At 47.5% G+C, this 16,802-nt stretch overlaps 1 protein-coding gene across 9 annotated transcripts in view; it reads right to left on the reverse strand.

The window, feature by feature from the left end:
- LOC137416549 (uncharacterized) overlaps positions 1-16,802 on the reverse strand; it is a 123,229-nt gene that overhangs the window by 73,945 nt on the left and 32,482 nt on the right. The gene's annotated exons all lie outside the window — the stretch shown is intronic.

Raw genomic sequence — 16,802 nt, forward strand, 5'->3', positions numbered from 1 at the left:
AGATGCGATAATTCAGAGCACGGCTTCGCACGTAATTCACAGTTTCAACCACGATTTTCAGAACATTGGCCAGTTTTGGAGGCAGGGTTTTTGATGCCAGCGCGTGTCTGTGCAGGACGCAGTGCGTGACGATGATGTGTGGTGCATCGGCCTTCACCAGCGCTCTAAAATCAGAGTTGCATCCCAGCATGGCTGGAGCTCAGTCCGAGCAAACTGCAGACACCATGTTCCACGAGAGGCCGTTGCTTCTGAAGAAGTTGTCCACAAGCTTCTTCACATCAGCTGCCTTCGTCGTTATTGTGAGAAGTGTTACGGATTCGGCCCTAATGATTGTTGTTATGATTATTGTTGTTGGTTCGAAGTATTCTGGTGATTGTGGTTGAAGGGAAAGGGTTATTATAGTTAAAAGATTTTAAAACGCTCCTGGTTAAATGTGGCCGGAAATCCGGATCGTGACCGGAAGAGGTGGAGCGAAGAAAAAAGAGGCGGGGGGAGATCGAAAAGAGACGTGGTTGTGTAAGCTCCGGACCGAGCGTTCGACGTACAGTGCGAGTGAACTTTGCGTCCTTGAAGGGAAGTTCGGGCGATAAGAAATATCGCCGGAGTGCATGGAGCCTGTGTCGTCGGGTATTCTCATTGAGGTTCCGGAGGATCCGGGCCTCAAAGCCCAGGTTGGAGTGAAAGCCGTCCATCTTCGCCACGCGAGCAACCTGCAGTGAACAGGTTTTTGTCGTGTCAGCTGGGCATTATTCCCCGGTGGTATGCCGGGGACGGCTGTGCCAGAAAGGGGCACGTGAGAATTATACGGAGGCTCGCGGATTGAACCGCAACGTGTACGTCGGAGCGCGTCTTTGTGAGGTTCCTTTCCACCGCTGTGTTGCTGGGTGCTGAACAACGTGACCTCGGGGTCGTCTCGCTCGCCTACGCCTCAATTGACCATCGGGCCTTGACTCCCCGATCGTGGGAGCGCACAGAGACATTGGGACTTCGCCTTGGAGGGGTGCAGAGACATTGGGGAGGTGCCGTGAGTGTGGGGTTAAGGGGCTTGACAAGGATCATCATAAGATTTGAAAGTAGGGGTGATTGCCCCATTGTTGAATGGCTCCTTGTGTGTGATTTTTAATATATTATTGTTTGTTTATAACCTGGTGTGGTTGCATTATTGATTTGACTGTTTCATTTGCTGGTTCCATTGAGGGTTTCATTATTTGCTGGATTTCAACCAAGGATAACACATCTTTCTGCCGGGGACCCTCTCGGGGTTCGCAGGTCCACCGAGACCAGAGGTAAGGGGGGGATCCCGTAACAAGAAGCTTGCAGAACAGAAAGTCTTCCTTGATCTCGTCTCCTTTGACATAACGCACAAATAAGATGAGCTGGCTCAAATTCGAAACATCGGTGGTCTCGTCGAGTTGAAGGCTGTATTTCGTCGGGCTCCCGACTAAATCTGCAACTACTTGGGCGAGGATGTCGTTGCTCAGGTCGTCGATTCTGCATCTGATGGTGTCATTTGAGAGTGGAACGACAGACAACTTGTTTTCAGTAGCTTTTCCCAGCATGATGTTGGCCATCTTCAACGCGGCCGGTTTGATGAGTGTCCCGCCAACGGTGTGCGGTTTGCCCTGCTTTGCGATCAGATACGGAACTTCATATGACGCGGTGAGAATCGGTTTGTCAATTGGAACGAAGCCGAGAGTGGGCAAGGTAGCACTTGCGTCGAATCGGACTCTTCAATTTGAATTCATCCAGCGTTGCGTCTTTGTACTGCCCCTCGCCGTGCAGTTTTTTGAAGCGTTCCCGTAGTTTTGCTGGTGCTAGGCTGGAGTTGCTCAACCTGACATTGCAAAACATGTATTGAGGACGCTGACTTCCGTCCCGTTCCGTCAAACATGTGAACCCGTACCGCACGTAATCCTCCGACCACTTCCTTTTTTTGCTCGACATACTGCAAAAAAAAAAGAAAAAAAAAAAGTAACAAACTGATCTTAATCGAGTTCGGGCAAACAATTAAATGACAAAAATTAAAAAAGGAACATGCTTAAATATAATCAGTACCCCTCTGAAAACTGAGAAATTTTAACGAAGAAAACATAACTTATAGTTACGATCAGGGCCAGCGACAGACTATTTTGCGCCCCAGGCAAGGCCAGCTACTTGCACCCCCCCCCCCCAAAAATTTTTTTTGCCAACTTCGATTATTAAAAACAGATGTTTTGTAGAAAAAATAAAAAGCAGAAAACTTGAAACTGCTAAATTTATTTTAAATTGCAAGAATAAGTACCGTAAGATGCCAACAGCACCAATATTAAAGGCGCAATATCCATTAATATGGCAGTTGCCCTGTTACCCCACGCTTTGGGGCAAATGGGCTTTCACTTAAAAAATATGACACTACATGTGGTTTGCAATGCAAAATAAAGAAAGTGGTCCCTTTATGAGTGTGTAAATGAAAATTACAGATAAACAAAACAGTTTTTGGTTTGAGCAATAAGTTTTAGATATGCAAAATCAAAATTTTAAATAATCAATCTTTGATTATCTTTCGCAAATACAAAATAAAATCTTTTGGCACACAAATCATTTTGAACTAAAGGGCACTCGGTATAATGCATACTTCAGCCATTGGCAACACAACATTCAAACCTTTTACTTCACACACCTTTAAGTATATATACCATTTAAGGATACTTGGCGTAACCAACCCGTCATGTTACCACAATATTTCGCTTAGTCAGACAGAGAAACAAACAAAAAAACCAGAAAAACAGAGTTTAAAATGTCTCATAAAAGTTTCAATTTCAGACACATCAACATCTCACTTTGCGTGCCTTTTCCTTTGCAAATTTTGTCACAAATGCAACCAGATCAAGTGCTGATGCCTGGGCATGTTCAATTGATATAGTTGCCAAGCCAACTAGTCTCTTTTCCAAAATTGTAGAGCGTATTGTTACGGTCCGCGGATAAGGATGTTGTTTGCCGAGCGGAGGCACCGCGGCCGAACAGTTTTCCCCGACTAAACCCGATTCCCGAACGTTGGCCGGATCGCGCCACAGATATTCAATTTGGAAACCTCTAAAGCGACCGAATGTAAAGAGGAAGAAGAAGACATACAGAAGAGTAACGGGATTTATTATTTACACACACAAGCAAAAGGAGCAGTCAAAGTTATATACAGGGAACATGGAAAAAGCAGGTGACAGTGAAAATACTAGCTTATACAAACTTAATTAAATACCCAGGACAGAACAAACAGAACAAACTCACGTACACAGGAAGGATGGAATGGCAGGAATGAATGCTGGAAGGAGGAATGGGAAGGTTCAGCTGGGGCAGATGGTTCGGGTTTGATCCCGCACGGGACGTCGGTTGGACCTCGATGGCCACCGATGCCACCGCTATCTGGTTCCCGCGGGGTAACGGGTTGAAGCTGCCTGGTGGAGTCAACGCTGCTTGTGGAGCCAAAGCTGCTTCTCTGGCTCACCTCAGGACGCATCTGCCGTCTCTGGCGCAACTGCTTGTAATTGACCTTGAACCTTCTCTCTCTTCAAAGCTCATCTGGATCTTCTCACGCAGTACCTTGCGCGCGCGCTTTTATAACGCCTCCAGCGATCAAGCCGCCGGCCTTCAGGACACGCCCATTGGTGTGCTCACCTCGGCCCTGGTTGGTCGCGCGACCCTCTGGCTCCGCCCTTGATGACGACGGGCGGGCACACCTTGCTTCCCCGACCCGAGCACATGTTCAATGGTGGTTTTGGAGGGGATGTAATATTGGCAATCGAGGCTTGGCCATGACGAAAGGGGAAATGGAGGTTTTTGGGAATGGGAATGAAGAATGAAGGGAATCTATCTTATTTCACTTGGTGCAATGGAGTGTCATTTTAATGGAAGACAACGCCTTAACCTAATACACAGAATAAGGAAATAAACTACTGAACAGGGATATTATAGTGTCCTTCAATGTGTGCTTTATGGAATTAACTACCAGAACGCCCTTTGACCTTTATACACACTGGAGCAAGGAGGGCTCAGACTAAAACAATAATTCACAACCATTTACTATACAATACAACACAATCAAAAAAATACAATCCTCATATCCGCAACAGTATGTAAGTTTTTATAACTTTGAGCTTTGAGAAACTACGTTCACCACTTGCCACTGATACTGGAAGTGTGAGAAGGATCCTTAAAGCAACGGAAACATTAGGCACATTATCCAGGAGTTTTTGTTGTAGTATGAAGAGAACTACTTCTTGTGGCAGCATAGACTTTGGAAGTCTTCGAGCTATTGCTACAAGTTCAGTAATGCGCCCCTCTGATGTCTGCACCCCATGCGGCTGCGTAGTTGGCCTAATGGTAGCGCCGGCCCTGGTTCGGGTGACGGGATTTATTATCTACTCAACTCTATGTCACCTCAAATCCCATTGTAATATTACATAGAAAACTGCGAATTGTTAGTTTTGAATTGCGACCAACGGAGTTATATCACCTCCACCTAATTTTCTGAGTAATTCAATCATATTTTATAATCACCATCCACTTTTGACTTTAATATAACTCTGAACCCGCCCTGCATATCCACAAACATTTCCAACTTACTTTTCAATTAATCAGTAACTCCTTAGCCTGGTGTTGGCTTAGCGGTTAGGGTGCCGGCTTGGGATCCCAGGATCCTGGGTTCGAATCCCGGTCGATCGCTGAATTAACACCAGGGGGGTTGACTCAGCCTGTCATCCTTCCGAGGTCGGCAAATTGAGTACCAGCTTGCTGGGATGAATGATCCCGGTGTACCCCGGTTTAGAATAGGTACACCGTATCCCTGCGCATCGTAAGAGGCGACCAAGGGTTGGCGTCAGGAAGGGCATCCGGCCATAAAAACATTGCCTCAAACAGGGTACCATGATTGTCATGGGGCCTGCAAGGCTAATCCCTGCTCCAGCGGGGAAAATGGCCTTAAAACGATCATTCATTCATTCATTCATTCATTCAGTAACTCCAAAGTAAGGCGCGACCAATGACGCACGGCACACAGCAAGCTAATCGAGGCTATTCACTGGAATTTCCGAACACCTGCAAAATCCAGTAAGTAAGTAAGTAAGCAAGTAAGCACCATCAACAGAATAATTAGCTCATTGATTCAACTTACTACAGTCAGTGTGAAACAACTTCTCTTAAACACAGACCAGAGAAACCATGAATGGGATGGGAATACAATTACAAATAACATTTCCATTCGTTCGTAACATACATAGCAAAATAATAATAATATTAATAAGGCCAAGTAAAAAAAAAAAAATGTTTCTCGTCTGGAATTTTTTTTTAAAAGGAGGAGGGAGGCCCTTACTATTTACTATTTTCTTTTTTTTTGCTATTTTTTTTCCAAGATGGCTGCCATGATTTGAATGACCACTGTGGCTGACTTAAAGACTATAGTTTGTCCAATGTAATGTGAAACATGCCAATGTTGATTGTTACCGAAAGGCCTGCAATTTCATTTCCAAATTAGCAAATAAATATATTGTTACAGACGCGGTTGTGGATGTTGGTTTACCGAGCGGTTTGGTATGACCGCGTCTGCACAGTTTACCCGATTATACTCGAATGTTGGCCGAGTCGCGCTACGCTAAATCAATTGAGGAAAGGACACAACGGCTGGGTTAAATGACACGACACCAGGGGTACAGTTCTCAAGACCTCCGGAGGAGGTTATAATATTTCGGAACGTTGAGATTACAAGGACAAGAGGGACAGCATAGGAAGGTAGGCACTTAATCACGGTCTTATAGTTATAGTAACCCCGACAGACCACAGATAAACAGGACAAGACTGACTCACACCGGGATTGATGGCAAGGAAGGGCAGGTAGTCGGTGGACAGCACAAGGTGCACTCTTGGCTCAGGGACAGGATAGCGCGGCCCAAAAGATGCAGGGAGGTCTCTCAGCGCTCGGAGGTGGCGTCTGGTTCTCTTCACTTCAAGCTCGGGGCGCATCTGACGTCACGTCCGGTAAGTCGCTGCGTATATCCGGGGGGGAGTGACACGCCCTCGGCTCGTTAGCTCCGCCCCAGATGGAATCGGCCCGCCGCTTCTTATTGGGTGCTGGGGGTTACCGGGCTACGCCCTTGACGAGGGGCCGACAGTCAGCCCCTTCGTGGTAACCCCGCCGGAGCACATGGGCAATGGCGGCTAACCAAGCCGGAGTGAGGACGCACACTCCCCCGCGCGCCGTTGTTGTAGTTGTTGTTGTTGTTGTGGTTTCATGAGGAAGATGGGAGGAGGTATGGGGAGGTCCTAAACTCACTACTGGTGCCATACAATCACATTCTGGTGCAACGAAGAGTCAGAATTAATGGAAACGAGTCCTTAACTGACATAGACTAAGAATAACTAGCAAGATGTCCGAAAGTTGTCTACGTGAGATGCGGTGGACCTGGGCACGACATTTAATGGGGGAAAAAGGGGAAGGTCGGTTCTACAGAGTGTTGTTTACAGACAATGGGACTAGGGAATGGGGGATTGGGGATAGTTGGGGAGTATTGGGGAAATAGGGGAATATTTACAAGCGGATATGGAGGCCAAATCCCATATCCGCAACATTGCACCCTTCTCTACCCTCGGGGCGTCCCAACCCGATAAATTTTTACCTATTTTAGTGTAGCACTCAGATGTAGTTCCCTCTACTATTAACTCTACCCTGAGTGCGACAGTTTTACAGATATTCACAAATGAGTAAATATGTCCCCCTGCGACGTTGCACCCTTCTCCTCACAGAAACACACCCACAGGATAACCGAATCGCGGAAAGAATTCGCAAACTAAACATACAGCCGGTAGGGAGCATTATTTACAAGACTACGCTGATATTTACACTACGATCCAGGACCTGTTTTTGGAGGAACACATGCAGATGTTATGCATAGAGAGAGCACGAATGCCAGCATCGATACACCAACCCACGAGTGCTCTGTGGCCTTACGGCCTTTAATAATGTGCAGAGCACCCCATCCAAGCACCAAAAGCACCACCCCATAACACAGTCAGCACCATCCGGTGCACCAATAAAGTGTTCAACAATCACCGGTGGTGTCGCAGCCGGCCGATGTTCTGCCGCTGGTCTTGCCTTCATGTGGTGCACTTGGCCTTCTTGCTTCTTTCAAAAATAAAGAAAGGCGCCAACCGCGTCCATTTCTTTATTGTGGCCGTCAGGGGGCCAACTATTAGTGGTTCACCTGTATGGCATAGGTGCCACGTTGACCCATAGGTCCATCCACGGGTGGTGCTTGGCCGCAAAAGAACTGCGGTCCATTGTGGGTGGCCACCAAAATTGCGGTCCATATGGTGTATCGATCCCGGCAGCAAGCAGCGAAAGTGCAGGCCCACAACTGCGGAGCCAGCACCTCTCTCTCCTCTCTCTCTGCCCCAAAGCCAGACCCTCGGAGGTGGGAGACAAAAGAAGTAGACAAGTGAGTAAGGTGGTAAGGGCGCAAAAGTGCACGCAATGTAAGGTAATGCACACTGGGGGCACATGGGAACCAGGTGAGACAGGTACGTTCCTACCGTACGCCCCCCCCCCCCCCACCAGGTAACCTACATGGCCCCTCCCTTACCCCTTACTGTATCCACAAAACACAACACTACCCATAAACATCTACTTTACAAATCAACAAACGTCCCTACTGTCTTCCCCGTTCCTCCCATAAACCAAATTCGTCTTCTCTCCCTCCTAACCAATCAAATTTGCCATTTTCAACTCTCATCAAAATTTGCCATCTCCAACTCAACATCATAATTTGCCATCACCAATTCATCATCAGTCCCTCCTAGGGAGGGAGAGATGGAATCACCCCAATGTCTCATCCACGTCGTGATGCGTCTCACAAATCCAACAGCAATCCTTACTTCCTGCAACACAAAACAAAGAAAACACAGGTGTGGAGTCATCATCATCACCACAGGTAAGTGGCTGCGTATGGTGCGACAGGTTCATCAATCCTAACTATTTCCTAAATGACTTTAACAACTTTACATTACCCGGGGTCTTTCTCCTGCCAAACCATTGGCCCTCTTACACTATGGGTTCTAAAAACCAATTCCCATTGACCAAACTGTGGTGCTTTTCAATTTGGGGTCTCACTCCCCCGATTCATCTCCCGGTGCCCTCGCACAATTTCTGGACTGTGGCGTGTACCTCTCCCAGCGGGTCTACCCACCTGCACACCTCCACCACTGCAGTTGCCTCCGAGCTCACCTGCTCCTCACCCTATCCTAACTACCTGGGGAAGGCCCTCTGGCGCTCTCCCCACTCGGTGCCCTCTCTGGCACTGGGCTACCCGGGTCCGTCCTCCGGATCCTCGGGCCCCATCCACAACTACCGGCTCCCAGAGCCCACCTGCGGCCTCACCTGGCCGACATCCTCACAGTGGTGGAGTGCCCAACCAACTACACACACTAACAGGCTACACGCCCAGCCATTTCCACAACACTAATGCACCCATCCACAATACCATTCTGCAACCGCACCACAAATGCCAATATCCAACCACAATTTACCTATACCCTCTACCTAACACTTACACTACCCGCCCCGGGTACTCGTGAAAGGGGTCCACTCTTCCCCCATCCACACCTTCGCACCATGCACACCACTCCGTACCACTTACTCCAACTCTCTCCACACACCTGTACTTGCACACCTGTGCTCTCACTCTTGGTGCCGCCTGCACCCTTCTCTCCCCAAGCGCATTCGCGCTGATCCACACACTCACTACTCACACACTGCTCCACACACCTGTCCAGCTCTCACACAGCATCATCTCATCTAACTACTCCCCTCTGAAACTTGCGCTTCCCAGTCGTCCCTTTAAACTATTGCGCTCCCACGTCATTATCATCCACACTAATCTACCTGCGTCCCCACTACAGGTATTAGTCCCTAACTAAACTTAACGTTACCTAATGTCATCTTCGCTAGATCCCTATCAATATCCTAACCCACCTGGGCTAGTTTTCACTGCCATACACCCCATAAACTATAGCGCATTTGCCCCACAAATGGGAAGGGTGGCAGGGATGCCACTCTTACCCACCGGGCCCATCGCTCACTACCAATTTTGCACATCAAATTTCAACCAATCAAAAATTTGCCAATCACTGCCCATCATCTGCCAATCCTTTGCCAATCATCAAATTTTGTTTTTCTCTAATTTCGGGGCCAAAACACTAACCTCATCACACAGTCTACTCACTAATGCCTCTCGGTGCGCCAATTCCTGTCCAAAGCCCGGCTTCGTAAAGCCGAGCAATGAATGCGGGTTGTTTGGTGCCAGCGGCTGGATACGTCCCGCATTCGGTGCAGGGAAGGAGGTTTACCCGGGCCGAGATCCCACGCACCATCTCGGCACGGAGCCATCCCATGGCCCGATCTCGACCTGCCGGAATGCCTCAACAACAAGTGGTCGCCATGACGACCCTTCCTATCCAGCCGCCCGCTCCGCCTAGTGGAGCACAGACGCGGCCGTTCCAAGCGAGGCACAGCGTGGATCGCGTACGGCGGTTCTTTCGAAACCGCCGTGGTTCGGATCCCCGCTGGTCCTCGCGGCACGCGAAGCCCGGCCCGCACCGAGGGCCCGATTCGGCTAAAAGTCGCTCTAACCGCTAACCCGTTTAACGTCGATGCTTCACCTGCATGCTTACACCCCGCAGCCCGTTCCTTGCTCACACATCCAGCCGTGCCCATGCTCCTCGTACCTTTCCTTACACACCCAGGTACCCTCATTCCACTCACAGCCTTGGTCACACACCTGACCACCAAACACTTTGGCACACATTCGTTGGTCGCACACCTCACCAACACACCTCTTCGCACCCCCTCCTCGGTCACCTCCTCTGTGACAATCACAGGTGTGCTCTCATTCGCACACCCAACCACGTGCCTCACTACCAATTCCAGCGTGCATTCCCACTCACGCTCTACCATTCCAGGTGTGCTTCCTTTCTCACCTGTCACAACCAACTCACGCTCCGTGTCACTCTTACTACTCTCACCACCACTCTTGACAACGCACTCGCCCTTACTCATGCACCCGTCCGTTACACACCTCTCTCGCGCACACTCTCCCGTCACACCCTCTGTAACACTTACCACACCGCGCTTCCATGTGCTCCCTCGCACACGCGCTACGACCGACTCACTCTCGCCAGCACCCTCACTCCTTGGCACGCGCTTTTTCCTCACACACCCCAGAGTCGGACTTTCTCGCACACCTCCTCTTTCGCACACCAGACCTGTCGCACACTTCACCAACGGCCTCTCACGAACACCCGTGTCCATCTCGACCCCCAAGCTTATTAAATCACCTGGCGCATCATACGCACGACCATATTGGTCACCACTTACACCGGGTCCTCTTCCTCTTCGCTTCTCCTCCATCACCTGCGAATCCCTCATCCGGTTAATGAGCACATCATCACGATCCGAACACAGACTTTGGACCAATTATTTTACCTCCTCTTTTATCTCTTTCTTATCCTCTCTCCGTCGCTTCTTAATTTCGCTCACCCCTTCTTCCACTTCTTCTAATTTCTGCTTCACCTCCTTCATCTCCTCGTGCGCCCCTTTAAGTTCTTCCTTTAACTCCACTTTATTTTTTTCTATGTGCTCCCGCACCTCCCGCTCTTTAACCTCCATCACCTCTACCACCTTGTTCATTTTCCTCGTCAAGTCCTCATGTACCGTCTGACACTCTTTTTTAATTACCCCTACGTCCTTTTTCATCTCCTTCTGTGTCGATTTTAAACCCTCTATTACCGCTGTGTTCTTCTTTACCTGGTCCCCCAACTCCTTTTGTCCCACTGTCAGTTGTTCTACTCCCAGCGTCAACTCCTCTATACCCCCTTGCAATTTTACAGTCCCCTTTCTCACCTCCTTCTCTATGCGCTCCTTACAGTGCCTCACCTCCTCGCGCACTCCTCCGACCTCCTCACTCACACCTCTTCTGATCTCCTCTCCCATCACTTGCATCTCCTGCCCAGATGCCACCCTCATCTGCTCCATTTCCTCCCTGTGAGCATCCAGTTTGGTTTCTACCCCCATTCTGACCCCCTCTATCTGCTGCCCCATTTGTTTAACTTCCCTTTCCGCTTGGTCCCTCATGTCCCTCAATTTGCCTTCCATCCTGTTTTCTAACCCCTCTAACCCCTTTTGCATCCCTTCCATTTGATTCTCTTGAGCGGCCATTCTGTTTTCTACCCCCATTAACCCCTCCTGTATTTCCCCTAATCTATTGTCTAATTTCCCAAATTTCTTGTCTAATCCCTTAAAATTATTGTCTAACCCCTCACCGGTACCCCTCGCTTCGTCCCTCATTACCCCCATTTGGTTTCCCATTACCCCCATTTGGTTTCCCAACCGCTCACTATCAGCCCTCATTCCCACAATTTGGTCTCCCATTCGTTCCATAAGGGACCTCATTTGCAGGAGGAAAAGGTTCGAATCCACCAGCGGCGCTACCACGGTCGCGGGCGTGGTCGCCGTGGCCATGTGCGAGGCGCCATTTTGTGCGTCTGCTACCTCGTGCGCGACGACGCTATTTTGCGAATCTGCTACCCTCACTGCTTCGCTCTCCTCTTGTCCCTCATTTTGGTCCTGGATCGACCCTGCCTCACTCCCTACTACCGGAACCCAGCCGTCTTGGTCTGCCATAGCGCGACTTTCAAAATTCGGGTTTTTAAATTTTTTTTGGTAAAACACAATTAAATTTCGCTGTTATAATTTTGAGCGCGTGAAACGCGCTCCGGATCGAATCCCACTTCCCGACACCAAAATGTTACCCTAATGGTACAATTGGTGTTCCAAAATTTGGGCCTAACTGAATTTAGTCCCAGGTCCGAATCCAACTCCTCGACACCAAATGTTACAGACGCGGTTGTGGATGTTGGTTTACCGAGCGGTTTGGTATGACCGCGTCTGCACAGTTTACCCGATTATACTCGAATGTTGGCCGAGTCGCGCTACGCTAAATCAATTGAGGAAAGGACACAACGGCTGGGTTAAATGACACGACACCAGGGGTACAGTTCTCAAGACCTCCGGAGGAGGTTATACTATTTCGGAACGTTGAGATTACAAGGACAAGAGGGACAGCATAGGAAGGTAGGCACTTAATCATGGTCTTATAGTTATAGTAACCCCGACAGACCACAGATAAACAGGACAAGACTGACTCACACCGGGATTGATGGCAAGGAAGGGCAGGTAGTCGGTGGACAGCACAAGGTGCACTCTTGACTCAGGGACAGGATAGCGCGGCCCAAAAGATGCAGGGAGGTCTCTCAGCGCTCGGAGGTGGCGTCTGGTTCTCTTCACTTCAAGCTCGGGGCGCATCTGACGTCACGTCCGGTAAGTCGCTGCGTATATCCGGCGGGGAGTGACACGCCCTCGGCTCGTTAGCTCCGCCCCAGATGGAATCGGCCCGCCGCTTCTTATTGGGTGCTGGGGGTTACCGGGCTCCGCCCTTGACGAGGGGCCGACAGTCAGCCCCTTTGTGGTAACCCCGCCGGAGCACATGGGCAATGGCGGCTAACCAAGCCGGAGTGAGGACGCACACTCCCCCGCGCGCTGTTGTTGTAGTTGTTGTTGTTGTTGTTGTGGTTTCATGAGGAAGATGGGAGGAGGTATGGGGAGGTCCTAAACTCACTACTGGTGCCATACAATCACATTCTGGTGCAACGAAGAGTCAGAATTAATGGAAACGAGTCCTTAACTGACATAGACTAAGAATAACTAGCAAGATGTCCGAAAGTTGTCTACGTGAGATGCGGTGGACCTGGGCACGACATTTAATGGGGGAAAAAGGGGAAGGTCGGTTCTACAGAGTGTTGTTTACAGACAATGGGACTAGGGAATGGGGGATTGGGGATAGTTGGGGAGTATTGGGGAAATAGGGGAATATTTACAAGCGGATATGGAGGCCAAATCCCATATCCGCAACAATATGTTTTAACTGAAATGGCATATGAATAGAATCAATCAATGGAACATGTCATGTGTTACACCGGACAAACTATATTTGAATAAAACAAAAAAGAAACAATGACAATGTTTAAATTTGGTATGTGTCCTTGTCTATATTATAATAGCCGTAGATGATTCTGTCTGTCTGTCTATCTGTTGGGTGTCTGTCCGGGGTGTGGCTTACTCGGTTTGCAGAGTAGCTCCACCCATAGCTCCACCCATTCTGGGAGTGGCTATAAACAAATATCCACCATTTTATTAACTCGCATAGCTTTGAGTCCTGTTTTGTAGGCCCGTGGTGTCTTGCTCTCCCCCAGTTTTATTTCAAATCAAATTCGATAAATCATTTCATTTTTCACAGTCGCTAACATAGTTTTAGACTCGGTTGAAAAAAAACGGGAAGAAAATCCGATGAAAGTTGCCGTTTATAGAACGAAATGAATTCTCAAAGGCCTGTAACTTCAAGGCCATTGAGTCTCTCTCACGCCTTTATCTCCAATCTAACTCACCATATGATTTCATTTTTATCGATGGTTTTACTTTTAGACTCGGTGTCAGCAATAATTGAGAACAATCCACACACGCGGGAAAATGCAGAGATATATTTTTTAAAATCGCGTCATGGTGTATCATACACCGCCCAACATGACACCGCCGGCAATGTGTCGATATATATTAAAAATTCGCTTTTGCTTTTCCGTTATGATATATTACTATTTCGTTTGATGATAGTCGTCACAAAAACGTCAACAATGATGCCGACATATATTTCTTCGTTTTTATTTCATTCAACATATTAGCCGGAAGTAAAATATGTTTCAGGAAATTACCGAGAGATATTTCTTCGTTTTTTTTATTAGTTATGTGCGCATACACTTTAAATAGGTTTATTTGAAATCTTTAATTTTCCACAAACATTCCACACACGCGGGAAAATGCAGAGATATATTTTTTAAAATCGCGTCATGGTGTATCATACACCGCCCAACATGACACCGACGGCAATGTGTCGATATCTATTTTAAATTCGATATATCATTTCATTTTTCACAGTCGCTAACATAGTTTTCGACTCGGTTGAAAAAAAAACGGGAAGGAAATCCAATGAAAGTTGCCGTTTATAGAACGAAATGAATTCTCAAACGCCTGTAACTTCAACTTCAAGGCCATTGAGTCTCTCTCACGCCTTTATCTCCAATCTAACTCACCATATGATTTCATTTTTATCGATGGTTTTGGACTCGGTGTCAGCAATAATTGAGAACATTCCACACACGCGGGAAAATGCAGAGATATATTTTTAAAAATCGCGTCATGGTGTATCATACACCGCCCAACATGACACCGACGGCAACGTGTCGATATATATTAAAAATTCGCTTTTGCTTTTCCGTTAAGATATACTGTATTACTTTTTCGTTTGATGACAGTCGTCACAAAAACGTCAACAATGATGCCGACATATATTTCTTCGTTTTTATTTAATTCAACATTATTAGCCGGAAGTAAAATATGTTTCAGGAAATTACCGAGAGATATTTCTTCGTTTTTTAAAATTAGTTATGTGCGAATACACTTTAAATAGGTTTATTTGAAATCTTTAATTTTCCACAATATAATTTACTTGCCATTTATCATTTGATGATTACGAGACAAATTCCTCTTGAGGATCGTGACAATTCATGCGCTGCGTGGAAACTTCTATTTCCAAAATGAATGAGACGATCGATGAAGAACGCAGACTTGAACAGGATGCAGCAAGAAAACGAATGAGACGGGCGAACGAGTCCATCGACGAACGTCAATGCAAACTTGCGGGGTCACCCGTGGGAATCCCACGGGCATGGATGTGTGTGACATTTCGACATATTGAGTTAGATGCTGCACATTCATTTTTACAAAATGGTTACTGGCAAGTCATCAGATCCAGAAATGGTGTAAAAACCACCGTTTAGAGGCCATTTTTCCCCGCAAAGCGGGGGTTGGCCTTTTCGGGGACCGTGGTAGTTGTTGTTTTTTTGTCCCCTTTTTGAAGCAATGTTTTACGGCCGGATGCCCTTCCTGACGCCAACCCTTTTTGCCGCCTTCAACGACAAACAGGGAATTACCAGTGAACTGGTACTCAATTAGCCGACCTCGGAAGGATGACAGGCTGAGTCAACCCCCCTGGCATTAATTCGGCGATCGACCGAGATTCGAACCCAGGATCCTAAGCCGGCACCCTAGCCGCTAGCCCAACACCAGAAATGGTGTCATGAACACAATTTATTTACGCACAAGCACAAAAGCAAGACGGGCCGATTTCCGATTCCGACGGGCCGACGGGCGAGACGGGCCGATTTCCGATTCCGACGGGCCGATTTGGAGCAAGAAAAAGAACGAGACGGGAGAAAAAGGAGAGAAACGAGACGGGGAAAGCCGATTGGAGAGGCGAGTGAGGCGCGATTGGAGAGGAGTGTGAGGCGCGATTGGAGAGGAGTGTGAGGCACGATTGGAGAGGAGTGTGAGGCGTGATTGGAGAGGAGTGTGAGGCACGATTGGAGAGGAGTGATTGGAGGGGAGTGTGAGGCACGATTGGAGAGGAGTGTGAGGCACGATTGGAGAGGAGTGTGAGGCGCGATTGGAGAGGAGTGTGAGGCGCGATTGGAGAGGAGTGTGAGGCGCGATTGGAGAGGCGTGTGAAGGATTGGAGAGGAGAGGAGTGTGAGGGATTGGAGAGGTGAGGGATTGGAAAGGAGAGGGATGTGAGGGTTTGGAGAGGAGAGGAGTGCTAGGTGGAGAGAGGAGAGTGTCAGGTGGAGACAGGAGAGTGTCAGGTGGAGACAGGAGAGTGTCAGGTGGAGAGGAGTGAGGGGTCACATATTATGTGAAATAACTAAATTCACACCATTTCTGGATCTGATGACTTGCCAGTAACCATTTTGTAAAAATGAATGTGCAGCATATAACTCAATATGTCGAAATGTCACACACATCCATGCCCGTGGGATTCCCACGGGTGACCCCGCTAGTTTAATATAAATACACAATAATACACTAATAGTACAAGAATTGTTCATATTGGGGACTACTGAGAGAACAGACCAAAAGATTGATGAAATCCTAAAAAACAACGACTGTAGTTTCATTGGAAGGCTGATCCTTCCCTCTTACAAAACCAGAAGTGGGACTAAATAATATATGATTAATCAACAGTTTGCCCTCCCCCCCACATAGTGAAACTAATGACTATAGGACTCGGTCTATCTTATGGTCTGTTCCATAAATATTAAAGTAAGAAATCCCAGTGAGACTTATGTCAATGTTGAGTATGTGATTGTGAGTGCACCCCACCAACAGGTATACACTAGCTAGCCCCTCTATATATACTAAACATGTGCTGTTAATATTTTTATTTTGCCATTCTTTGTGATTGTATTTTCTTTGACGAAATAAATGAAAAATGAATACTGCAGAAATCTAGGCCTACTTTATTAACTACAACAGGGCCTAGATACCTAGCTTCTCACTCAGAGACCCGCGTTGTACTCCCACCTCCCACCATTAAACCTACATCATAGGGTAGGACTATGGCCTGACTGTATTCACACTTCAGAATACACGAAACTACAACTAGTACTCGGCCATCCAAATATAGCGTTACAGCTACATATGGATTTTTTAATGCACCAAGTATTTAAAAACAAGTACACTAGAAAATGTATGTCTTGGTATGGCTTAAATATTTACGCTATATCACGACGCCAACTCACTTTCGTTGTTTTGGTATCCATCACCAATGTCATCTCCA

This window comes from Myxine glutinosa, chromosome 9 (assembly GCF_964187855.1).
Source record: "Myxine glutinosa chromosome 9, kmMyxGlut1.1, whole genome shotgun sequence".
Lineage (NCBI taxonomy): Eukaryota > Metazoa > Chordata > Myxini > Myxiniformes > Myxinidae > Myxine > Myxine glutinosa.